The following is a 13,282-nucleotide window of genomic DNA, read 5'->3' on the forward strand; positions in this document are numbered from 1 at the left end:
AACTTTCCCGGTTGTGGATCCTCTTACTCCTGTCCTTTCAAGCTGTCTGTTCATAACCAGCAGCTGTCCCCTCCCTGGGTCCACTCTCCAAACCCCACATCCCAGCACACAGCCCCCTTCCACACGAGCAGACACACAACTCAGGCTGGAGCATGCAGGGCTGCAGCAGGAACCATCCATGTAAGTCTTACTTTGTCTTGCCTGCCAGACGGGATGCTGCACTGTCTTTTGAGTCCCCGAAGCTCCCTCTCTGTCCCAGGTGATCCTCCCACTGGTGACAGGGCTTCACTGAGTGTGGGAACCTCTCCTTTCCTTCAGCTCCCCCCATACAGTGGTGCACGTCCCATCGTGTATCCTCTTTCCTTTTTTTCTTTCTTTCATCCTACCTGGTAGTGTGTGGATTTTTTCTTGTCCTTTTAGGTGTCCAAGTTTCTCTGCTCATGTTCAGCAAGTGTTCTGTGAGTATTTTTCTATTTGTATAATAGATATATTCTTGATGTACTTGTGGGGAGAGTTGGATTCCATGTCCTCCTATTCTACTGTCTTGACTCCACCTTGTTTTTCTTTCTTAAGGTTGTTTTGGCTATTCAGAGTCCTTTGTGATTTGATACAAATTTTAAGATTATTTGTTCCAGTTCTATGAAAAATGTCATTGGTATTTTGATAGGAATTACAATTGAATCTGTAGATTGCCTCTGGTAGTACGGGCAGTTTAACCATATTAATTCTTGCAATCGATGAGTATCTTAACATTAATTTGTATTGTCTTTAATTTCTTTAATCACTGTTTTATACTTTTCAGAGTATAGGTCTGTCATTTCCTTGCTTAAAATTATTCCTAGGTATTTTATTCTTTCTGATGCAATTGTAAATGGGATTGCTTTTTTAAATTTCTCTTTCTGGATGTTTCTTTCACTGTTGATTATTATGTTAGCTGAGGGTTTGGCATATATCACCTTTACTATGTTAAAGTATATTCCTTTATACTTACATTGTTAAGAGTTTTTATCATAAATGGATGTTTAAATGTATTAGCAGTTTTAAAGTCTATTTTGTCTGATATAAGTATTGCTACACCTGCTTTCTTTCCATTTCTATTTTCTTGGAATATCTTTTTGCATCCCTCTATGTGTATATTTTATGGTTTTTTTTTTTTTTTTTTTTTTTTTTCGGTATGCGGAACTCTCACTGTTGTGGCCTCTCCCGTTGCGGAGCACAGGCTCCAGACGCACAGGCTCAGCAGCCATGGTTCACGGGCCTAGCTGCTCCGCGGCATGTGGGATCTTCCCGGACCGGGGCATGAACCCGTATCCCCTGCATCGGCAGGCAGACTCTCAACAACTGCACCACCAGGGAAGCCCTGTATCTTTATATCTGAAGTGAATCTTTTGTAGGCAATATAAATAGGGGGCTTCTTATTTTAATTCTTTATGGCTTTTGATTGAAGCATTCAGTCCATTTATATTTAGAGTAATTATTGACAGGTATGTACTTATAGCCATTTTGTCAATTGTTTTCTGGTTAATTTTGTTGTTCTTCTCTTTTTATTTCTTCCTATCTTCCTTTGTGATTTTATAGAGCTTTCTTTAATTTTATGTTTATTTTCCTTTCTCTTTATTTTTTTTGTATTTGTTGTAGGTTTTTGGTTTGTGACATTGATATATAATAACCTATATATGTAACAGTCTATTTTAGGTGGATAGTCACTTAAGATTGAGCATATTCTAATAGTACTACATTTACTCCATTCCCCCCATGTTTTATGTTTTTGATCATATTATACATCTTTTTATTTTGTGTATTGCTAAACTTATTATTTTAGATGTATATGATTTTACTACTTCATACTACTTTTAACTTTTATGCTGGCGTTAGAGGTGGTTGATCCACTACCTTTATTATATGTTTACCTTTTCCAGTGATATATTTTTCATAATTTTCTTGTTTCTAGTTATGGTATCTTTTTCATTTAAATAAGTCCTTTTCACATTTCTAGTAAGACTAGTTTAGTGGCAATGGCTCCTTTAGTTTTAGCTTGTCTGGAGAACTCTATATATCCTTCAATTCTGAATAATCACTTTTCCAGGTAGAGTTTTCTTGGTTGTAGTATTTTTTTTTTCTTTCAACCCTTTAAATATATCATTCTAGTCCTTCTGACCAGTAAAGTTTCAGCTGAGAAATGAACTGAAAGTCTCATGGGGGTTCCCTTGTTCATAAGTAGTTTTTCTTTTCTGCTTTCAAGAGTCTCTATCTGTCTTTTAACTTTTGATGTCTTAATGATAATATGTATTGGTGTGGGTCTCCTTGGGTTCTTCTTGTTTGGAACTCTGTGATTTCTGGACTTAGATGTTTGTTTCTTTTGCCGAGTTAGGAAAGTTTTCAACCATTGTTTCTTTTAATAGGTCTTCTGTCCCGTTTTCTCTCTTCTTCTTCTGCGACCTCTATAATATAAATATTAGTACGCTTGATGTTGCCTTACAGGTCCCTTAATCTATCCTCATTTTTTAAAATACTTTTTTCTTTTTAATGTTCCAAATGAGTGATTTTTCAGTACCCTGTCTTCCAGATTACTGATCCCTTATTCTGCATGCTGTAATCTGCTATTTTTTCCCTTTATTGTATTTTTCATTTCATGTATTGTATTCTTTAGTTCTGATTGGTTCCTGTTTTATATTTTCTATCTCTTTGTTGAAGTTCTCACTGAGTTCATCCATTTTTCTCCTGAGTTTGGTGACATTTTTATGACTATTTCTTTGAACTATGTATTGGTGAAGTATTTATTTCTATTTTATTTAGTTATTTTCTGGGTTTTAGTCTTGTTTTTTCATTTGGAAGGTATTCTTTTTCTCCTGATTTGCCTAACTCTCTGTGTTTGTTTCTATGTATTATAGCTACTTCTTCCAACCTTGAAGGTGTGGCCTTACATAGAAGGGGTCTGTGGGGCCCAGTGGTGTAATCTCCTCTGATAACCAGATCCAGGTGCTCCAGGGGCACCCCTGTTTTGGCTGTATGTACCCTCCTGTTACATGCTGAGACTTCTGCAGTTGTGCTGATGGGCAAGGCTAGCTCCAGACCCAGCTGGCTGAGATGTCATTCTGTGACTGTTGTGGGTGCACTGATGTGCATGGCTGGCTCTTGTTACAACCAGCTATAAGGACCAGTTAAGACTATTCTAGGTGTGCTTGTGTATGTGGCTGTGTCCCCCAGAGCAAAAGCCACTTTGAAGGGGTGCTGGTACCACCTGGTGTAGTCCACTGTGTGGGGTGAACTGGGTGCCAGTTTGGACGGCCCAGCCAGAGCATCAGTGTAGGGTGGGGCAGGGCACACAGTTGTAGCTTGGGTAATTGAGAGTGATAGATATGACACTCTCCAGCACCAGGCCAGCTAGGTGGAAGAAAAGTTAAAAAGAAAAGAAAAAGATAATGACAGTGGCCAATCTTTCATCTCTGGAGAAAGCTCCACCAGATCCCTACCCCTCTGGCACCACCCTAATATTAGCCCATGAATCTTCTTCTCATATGACCCAGGTACGTTTCAAGCTGCTGCATCTGTGCTGGAACAATGTTACGTAAAAGTGAGTTTGTGTATGAGGCTTTCAAGAGCAGAGTCTTGGTTTCTTAGACATAAGCCCTGTTGGTTTTCAAAGCCAGATAATGTGGGGTTCATTTCCTTGATAGCGGTCCCCTGGGCTGGGAAGCCTGATTGTTAACTCTGACCCCTTCTTCCTTAGGGGGGACCTCCATGGTTGTGGCATCCCTCCTGTGGGTCACCACATTAGAGGTATGGTTTCTGACTACATCTCTACTATCTGTAATTGTGGCCTTTTCTTTATATCCTTAGTTATAGACAATCTGTTCTGTTTGTCTTCAAGTCATTCTCAGAGATAGTTGTTCTAAATGTAGTTGTAGTTTTGGTGTGTCTGTGAGTGGAGGTAAGCTCAGAATCTTCCTATTCTGCCATCTTGATACTGACTCCCATAAACATTTTTGAATAGATTAAATTTGTCTTTTCTGTCCTCTCAGTTTCTCCTGGTCTGATGTCTGCTTTGTCTTCACACCATACAGCAGCTGATCATTTTCCTGTATATAAATTTATGCATTGAGTATTCTTCAGGAAACTCTCAAGCTCTCCCTGTTGTATCTAGACAGATAGCTTCATACACTTTTGAGATATTACACTCTCATTGAATGTTGGCTCCTTAATTTACTATTTGATATTTTAACAGTTTTATTGAGATATAACTAATATACAGCTCACCCATTTAATGTACAATTCAACTTTTTTTAGTATGGTTAAAAGTTCAGCAACCTTAGCAATAATCAAATTTAGAATGCTTTCCTCATCCCTCAAAAAACTCCATGCCCATTAGCAGTTAATATCTATTCCCTACCCCCCACTAACTTTAACTCTAAGCAACTACTAATCAACTTTTGTGTACTGTTTGATTTTGAGGAAGTCATTTTTTAATTTTAATTTTTAAATTTAAAAAATTTTTAAGTTTGTTAAATTGAAGTATAGTTTATTCATAGTGTATTAGTTTCAGGTGTACAGTAATCTGATTTAGTTTTTTTTGTGTGTGTGTGTGTGTTTGTGTGTGTGTATGTGTATATATATATATATATATATATATATATTCTTTTTCAGATTCTTCTCTATTACAGCTTATTACAAGATATTGAATATAGTTCCTTGTGCTATACCATAGGCCCTTGTTGTTTATTCTATGTATAGTAGTGTGTATCTGTTTATCCCAAACTCCTAATTTATCCCTACTATTATTGTGTTACTGTTGATGTCTCCTTTTGTGTCTGCTAATATTTGCCTTATACATTTAGGTGCTCCTATGTAAGCTGCCTATATATTTACAATTGTTATATCTTCTTCTTGGATTGATCCTTTGATCATTAGGAAGTGTCTTTCTTTGTCTCTTGTAACAGTCTTTATTTTAGAGTCAATTTTGTCTTATATAAGTATTGCTACATCAGCTTTCTTTTGCTCTCCATTTACATGGAATACCTTTTTCCATCCCCTCACTTTCAGTCTGTATTTGTCTCTAGATCTGAAGTGGGTCTCTTGTAAACAGCATATATGTGGGTCTTGTTTTTCTATCCATTCAGCCACTCTATATCTTTTGGTTGGGTCATTTAATGCATTTACATTTAAAGTAATTATTGAGGGCTTCCCTGGTGGTGCAGTGGTTAAGAATCCGCCTGCCAATGCAAAGGACACGGGTTCAAGCCCTGGTCCAGGAAGATCCCACATGCTGTGGAGCAACTAAGCCCATGTACCACAACTACTGAGCCTGCACTCTAGAGCCTGCAAGTCACAACTACTGAGCCCATGTGCCACAGCTACTGAAGCTCGCCTGCCTAGAGCCTCTGCTCGGCAATAAGAGAAGCCACTGCAATGAGAAGCCCGTGCACTGTGATGAAGAGTAACCCCCACTCACCGCAACTAGAGAAAGCCCGCATACAGCAATGAAGACCCAACACAGCCAAAAATAAATAAAATTTAAAAATAAATAAATTTAAAGTAGTTATTGATATGTATATTCTTATTGCCATTTTGTTCATTGCTTTGGATTTGTCTTTGTAGGGTTTTATCTCCCTTCCTTCTTTTGTTTTCTTCTCTTGTGATTTGATGACTATCTTTAGTGTTATGTTTGGATTCCTTTTACTTCTTTGTGAGTATATCTATTATAGATTTTTGGTTTGCAATGACCATAAAATTTTTGTATAGCAGTCTCTATATATACATGATTGTTTTAAGTCAATGATCTCTTAATTTCAAATGCATTTAAAAAACATTGCATTTGTACTCTCCTGCCCTCATGACTACTGTTTTTGATATATTTTACATCTAATTGTCTTATGTATCCCTTAACTGCTTATTGTGGGATACAGACAATTTTACTACTTTTGTCTTTTAACCTTCCTACTAGATTTGCATGTGGATGATTTCCTACCTTTACTGAATATTTACTTTTACAGGTGTGCTTTTTCATTTTATAATTTTCTTGTTTCCAGTAGTGGTCTTTTCTTTTTCACCAAGTTCCTTTAATATTTGTTGTAAATCTGGTTTGGTGATGTTGAATTCTTTTTGCTTTTGCTTGTCTGTAAAGCCTTTGATTTCTCCATCAAATCAATGAATGAGAGCCTTTCTGGGTAGAATTTTCCTGGTTGTAGATTTTTTCCTTTTATCACTTTAAATATGTTGTGCTATTTCCTTCTGGTCTGCAGAGTTTATCCTGAAAAATCAGCTGATAGCCTTATCAGAGTTCCTGTGTATGTTATTTGTTGCTTTTCTCTTGCTGCTTTTAATTTTCTCTGTTTATCATTTTGTCATTTTGATTACAATGTGTCTTGGTGTGTTCCTCTTTGAGTTAATCCTATATGGGACTCTGCATTTCCTTGACTTGAGTGATGGTATCCTTTCCCTGATTAAGGAAGTTTTCAGTTATTATGTCTTCAAATATTTTCTCAGGCACTTTCTATCTCTCTTCTCCTGGGACCTCTATAAAGAGAATATTCATGCACTTAATATTGTCCCATAGGTCTCTTAAACTGTCCTCATTTTTTTAAATTCTTTTTTCTGTTCAGTGGCTGTGATTTCCACTACTCTATCTTCCAGTTCACTGATTTATTCTTCTGAATCATTTAGTCTACTATTGATTCCTTTTAGTGTGTTTTTCATTTTAGTTATTGTATTTTCATCTGTTTGGTTTTTGTTTATATTTTCTAACTCTGTTAAAAACCTCTGACTGTGCATTTATTCTTCTCCTGAGTTCTTTGATTATTTTTATTATCATTACTCTGAACTCTTTCTTAGGTAGATTGCCTATCTCCACTTCACTTCATTCTTCTTCTGGGGTTTTATCTTTTTCCATCATCTGAAACGTATTCTTCTACCACTTCATTTTGTCTAAGTTGCTATTTGTATTTTTATGTATGTGGTAGGTTAGTTATGCTTCTCAACCTTGGAGAAGTGTCCTTCTGTAGGAGACAACCTATGTATCCCAGCAGTATACTCTTATCTTGTCATCTAAACTATATACTCTAGGGGTTCCCCCTTAGAAGGCTGCATGGGTCCTTCTGCTGTGGTGGGCTGACTGTGTGTGCAGTCTGGTAGGCTTGATTGGCCTCTAGCCTGGTTGATTGCTAGACCATGCATTATGTGAATGCTGCTGGCTGCTGTAGGGCCTGGTCATGTGGTGGCTGGTTTCAGAAGCCTAATTGGTACTGGGATTAGTGCTGCCTCACTGGTGGTCAGAATCAAGTCCCAAAGGCTGCTGCCCAGTCACTGGCAATTGGAGGTAGGTCCTTGCATTAGTGATGGACTAATGGCAGACAGAGCTGGTTCCTGTAGTCTGGCTGCAGAGACCAGGGATCCCCAGAGCTTGTTTCAGATTGTTGGTTCGGTGTGCAGTTCCTGACACAGCTGGGTATGGGGTTTGGTGTGTCCCTAAGGTTTTGTTGGCTTGCTAGTGGCCAGGGCCAGGACCCATCTTGTCCCAGAGTAGGGTCTGGAATGCTGTGGCTGGGCTGAGTCTGCAGGCTTTAGGATCATAGTTTTCTGTGTCTGTTGTCTCCCTGGTGGTGGGTCTGGTGTGTGAGGCTTGTTTAGAGATGAGTGCAGGGCTTCCCTGGTGGCGCAGTGGTTGAGAGTCTGCCTGCCGATGCAGGGCACACAGTTTCGTGCCCCGGTCCGGGAAGATCCCACATGTCACAGAGCGGCTGGGCCTGTGAGCCATGGCTGCTAAGCCTTCACGTCTGGAGCCTGTGATCCGCAACAGGAGAGGCCACAACAGTGAGAGGCCCATGTACTGCAAATTAAAAAAAAAAAAAAGATAAACAAAGATGAGTGCAGATTTTCTGGAGGGAAGGGCAGGTGTCTGCCCACTGGTGAGTGGAACTGGGTCTTGGGCTTCTGGTGAGCAAGACCTTGTATAGGGGCTTGTCTAGAGGTGGTTTTGGGCTCAGAAAGTCTTTATGCAGCCTACCTGCTAATAGGTAAGGCTGTGTCTCTACCCATTTAGTTGTTTGTTGGAGGCATCCCTGCACTGGCACCTACAGGCTGTTGGGTGGGGCCAGGCCTTAACATTAATGAGCCAAGATGGCAGCAACCAGCAGAGATATTCATGTAATTGAACTTTCCCAAATATGTTTACTACCAGTGCCCATGCCCCCTGGGGGAGCCACAAACCACCCCCCACCACCTCTCCAGGAGATTCTCCAAGACCAGCAGGTAGTTTTGGCCCAGAGTCTTATCAAATTACTGCTCTTGCCCTGGGTCCTGGTGCATGTGAGATTTTGTGTGTGCCCTTTAAGAGTGAAGTCTCTAGTTCTTCCAGTCCTGTGGGGTTTCTGCAATTAAGCCCCACTGGCCTTCAAACCAAAGGCTCTGGGTCTCATTCACCCAGTGCTTGACCTCCCAGACTGGGGAGCCTGATGTGGGCCTCAGAACTCTCACTCCTGTAGGAGAACCACTGCAATACAATTATTCTCCAGTTTGTGGGTCACCCATCCAGGGGTTATGGTATTTTATTATACCATGATTCTGCCTTTCCTACCTGTCTCATTGTGGTTCTTTCTTTATGTCCTTAGTTGTAGAAAATATTTTCTGGTAGGTTCCAGTCTTTTTCATCAATGGTGCCCTGCAGATCGTTGTGATTTTGGTGTGCTTGTGAGAGGAGGTGAGCTCAGGATCACTGTACTCCACCATCTTGGTCACTCTCTGCAATATTTTTAAATTTCAGTCTCCTCAGGCAAGGGAAACAAAAGAAAAAATAAACAAATCAGATTGCATCAAACTAAAAAGTTTTTGCATAGTGAAGGACACCTTCAACAAAAAGAAAAAGGCCGTCTACTGAATGGGAGAAAACATTTGCAAATGATATATCTGTTAGGGGGTTCATATCCAAAATATATGAAGAATTTACACAACTCAACATCAAAAAATTAAACAATCTCGTTCAAAAATTGGGCAGAGGGCTTGAATAGACATTTTTTTCCAAAGAAGACATGCTCATAGCTAACAGACACATGAGAAGATGTTCAACATTTCTAATCAGGGAAAAGCAAATCAAAACCACAATGAAATATGACCTCACACCTGTCAGAACTGCTCTTATCAAAAAGACAACAAATAACAAATATTGGTGAGGATGTGGAGAAAAGGAAACCCTTGTGCACTGCTGATAAGAATGTAAATTGGTACAGTCACTATTGAAAACAGTATGAAGTTTCCTCAAAAAATTGAAAATAGAACTATATGATCAAGCAATTCCACCTCTTGGTATTTATCAGAAGAAAAGGAAAACATTAATTTTAAAAGATATATACACCCTTATGTTCATAGCAGCATTATTTACAATAGCCAAGATATGGAAGCAACTGAAGTGTCCATTGATAGATGAATGGGTAAAGAAGATATGATTGATATGTATACACACACACATACATACACACACACAAATATGAAATGGACTACTACACAGTGATAAAAAAAGAATGAAATCTTACCATTTGCAAGAACATGGATGGATCTAGAGGAAATTAAGCCAAGTGAAATAAGTCAGAGAAAGACAAATGTCATATGATTTCACATTTATGTGGAATCTAAAAAACAAGACAAATGAACAAACATAAGGAAACAAAAACAGAGTCATAGATACAGAGAACAAACTGGTGGTTGTCAGAGGGGTGGGGGTTAGGGGGTTGGGCAAAATATGTGGAGGGGATTAAGAAGCACAAACTTCCAGTTATAAAGTAAATAAGTCACAGGGATGTAATGTACAGTATAGAGTATATAGCTGATAATATTGTAATACTTTGTATAGAGACAGACTAGACTTACTGTTGAGATCAATTCATAATGCATAGAAAAGTCAAATCAGTATGTTGTACACCTAAAACTAATATAATATTGTATGTGAACAATAAATTTAAAAATATATAATAGGATGGAACAAACAAACAAAATATTTATGGATTCACAGATATAAGGTTTAGGAATGGAGTAATTTCTCAAAAAGAAAGGAATGAAGTTCAGGATGATAACTTGATAAGATTTACTTTGTCTAATTCAGATTAACCTTTTTTGTTTGCTGGTACTCTAGTACTGATTGTTTACTGTGAGAGCCAATTTATCAGTAGCCCCAAGAATGTTTGCATTACTCAGGAGAAAAAATTTTAAAAAGTCATAAGAATACTTGTTTATATTTGCCTAATGTCACAAAATAAAATTTGTAAAAAATCCAGAATGTAACTTTCCTGATTGGTGATGAGGTTAAATAAACCACAAGTAGGAGAAATATAATTTATAGACATGAAGAAACTTTTTGATACTTAAAAAATTATTGCTAATAAAAAATAGGAGTGCTTTTAAAAAGTGATAATGGGGGCTTCCCTGGTGGTGCAGTGGTTGAGAGTCCGCCTGCCAATGTAGCGGACGTGGGTTTGTGCCCCGGTCCGGGAGAATCCTGCATGCCATGGAGCGGTTGGGCCCGTGGGCTATGGCCGCTGAGCCTGCACATCTGCAGCCTGTGCTCCACGGCAGGAGAGGCCGCAGCAGTTAGAGGCCCAAGCACTGCAAAAAAAAAAAAAAAAAGTGATAATGATTTGCTAGTATACTATTTTCCTACCATTTTCAATCCATATAAAGGGCTTTCTATTAAAATCTGCCACTTGAAAGTAATTATTAAGAATACATTTTATTAACTAAGTAAAAAATAATTTCTAAGAATTATCATAATTTAAAGAATTAGTTTTTCTTAAGTACAAGTTATTTGGAGCTTAATGTAATATCAGCTACTTTAAAGCGATCTAGAATAAAGCATGCCACAGACGACAATTAGGAATCAGCAGGACTCAAGAGCTTTTATGCCATTTTGGATTCTATGTGTTTACAAAGCTGCAACCTATTGGCATTTAATTCCATATTTACTGTCTCTTGTGTCTCATTGCACAGCAGGACATGGAATGAGCAATAAACATGTTATCATAAGTATTGTACTGAATGATAATTTAATTAAGTCACAACTTAAAAGAAGTCTTTTTTTGTGTCACCCTTAGGTTTTATATCCTCAACTCATTTATTCGTTTTGTCAATTTATCCACACTGAATTACAAAAACATACTAAAATAATTTAATGTATAAAAATTTTCAGAATAAAAAATTTATTTTTAATATATTAGCACATAGGAGAGTTATTTGATCTTTGACTTGAAAAATTATATAAATATGTAATTTACTATGCTAACTGACTGGTTTACTTATAATCATAGTGAAGTTACATAAAAAGAATATCAAAGAAATAGTACAAATGTTTCATTTGAATTTCATTCAATATATGTATATTTTAATTATTCTTTGAATTTACATGATCAAATGATTTTATCTAGGACTTAAAAGGAAATTAATTTTTCATTGACAATCTATCATATAATTTATATATTTGGTAATGAATGGTTGTTTAAGTAGCTCATTTTTCACAAGAGAATATTATTCACCTGAAACTATATGAATGAAGTAAAATTGTAAAATTATAATTATGTTAAGTGTACTGTTTCTGTAAGTAGGATTATAAGGGAAGGGAGAAAAGGTGCAGAGAAAATATATAGAATTTTCAAACTTTATACTGTTTAAAATATAGAGAAATTTAAAAACCTGGAGACTTTGTTGCAAATTCAGGTTAAAAGTGAGAAGAAAATTAACAGAATCATCCATTAGTCACAAAGGAAGTCTGGATGGAACTTCAAATTTTGCTTGATAATAGTAATAATGAAACAAATGATATGGCAAAGAGGTGGAGCTCACATCTGAAGAATTTACATCAAGATGAGGAAAATAGAGATTAATAATTAACCTGGTCAAGAGGAATTTCAAATTCTGAAAACAGTTAATATATATCCAACCAAGCAAGATCTCAGATTGAAGAAACTTAACTAAGACAAGGAAAAGATACATAGATCACCTGGATCCAGATTAGAGTGATAATCACCTGACATAAGGAATTCTACCTATCTTGGGCAGAAGAAGTAGGGATATAGTCAAAGGTTTTGAATAAGAAACTGAAAACCTAAGTAACAATATCTTGATAGCTCAAGTTTTAAGGAATCTTGATATATATCTTCTTCCCAATTTTAGAATTGGTTTCAAACACAGGTAGTCCTGTACATATGAGTGAGTGTTTACAGTAAAATATGGATGAAGAATGGAGGAAGACAATTTTGAATGGGAGCAGGGAATTACCATTTATATGTCAAGGCTTTTTACTACAAAATCTGTGATTAACTTTTGGAAATTATAGTTTAGTTAAATTTAAACATATAGACTTGAGTCAGGGAAATGGGGTTTTCAATTAGTTTTGTGTCCTTCAGCAAGGTATCAAACATCGCTTGAGTTAATTGACCCGTAAAATGCACTTAATGTGTCCTTAGAGAATCTTTGTAATAATTAAGTCAAATAATATGTTAAAGTACCTATCACAATGCTGATGGCATATTAAATGTTTTAACATGCTGCTTTCCTTTAGCTAATATTACTTCTGCCTGTCTTTATATTAATACATATTATGTGAAATATTGAGTATACAAATATAAAGAACGATGAAGACATCAGATATAGTTTTCAAAAAATAATGAGGTATTTGAAGTATTTTAAAAGTCCATTAAAAATGTTTTAAGTTGGGCTTCCCTGGTGGCGCAGTGGTTGAGAGTCCATCTGCCGATGCAGGGGATGCGGGTTTGTGCCCCGGTCCGGGAATATGCCGCAGAGCGGCTAGGCCCGTGAGCCATGGCTGCTGAGCCTGCACGTCCGGAGCCTGTGCTCCACAACGGGAGAGGCCACAACAGTGACAGGCCCGCGTACCGTAAAAAAAAAAATGTTTTAAGTTATTTTCCTGAAGGATGAGATCTTTATTTATCCTGTATTTTAAATAATCTTACAAAATTCAGAAAAAAAGTCAGCTTGAAGGGTGCCCATGGAATTTAATATTAACGTTGTATAATCTTGTAGGAAGATGAGGTGGTAGCATTATTTACAGTATAATATTAGTATCTAAAATCTTGTTTTTCAGACATGATACTGGGTTAAGAGCCCTAGGTCTTTAGTCTTTAAAGGAAAGGATGCTTTTGAGAATTTTGGTAGAACATTACTAAGTGGCAAAAATATCAGATAATGTAAGATTCTTCATCATTTCTTTTAGAATTAAAGAATGAGTTAAGGAGATGTTAGTATTAGTTTGTTCTACAATTTATCTTAGGTCAGTAATACGATGGGT

The sequence above is a fragment of the Phocoena phocoena genome, chromosome 18 (genome assembly GCF_963924675.1).
Source record: "Phocoena phocoena chromosome 18, mPhoPho1.1, whole genome shotgun sequence".
Lineage (NCBI taxonomy): Eukaryota > Metazoa > Chordata > Mammalia > Artiodactyla > Phocoenidae > Phocoena > Phocoena phocoena.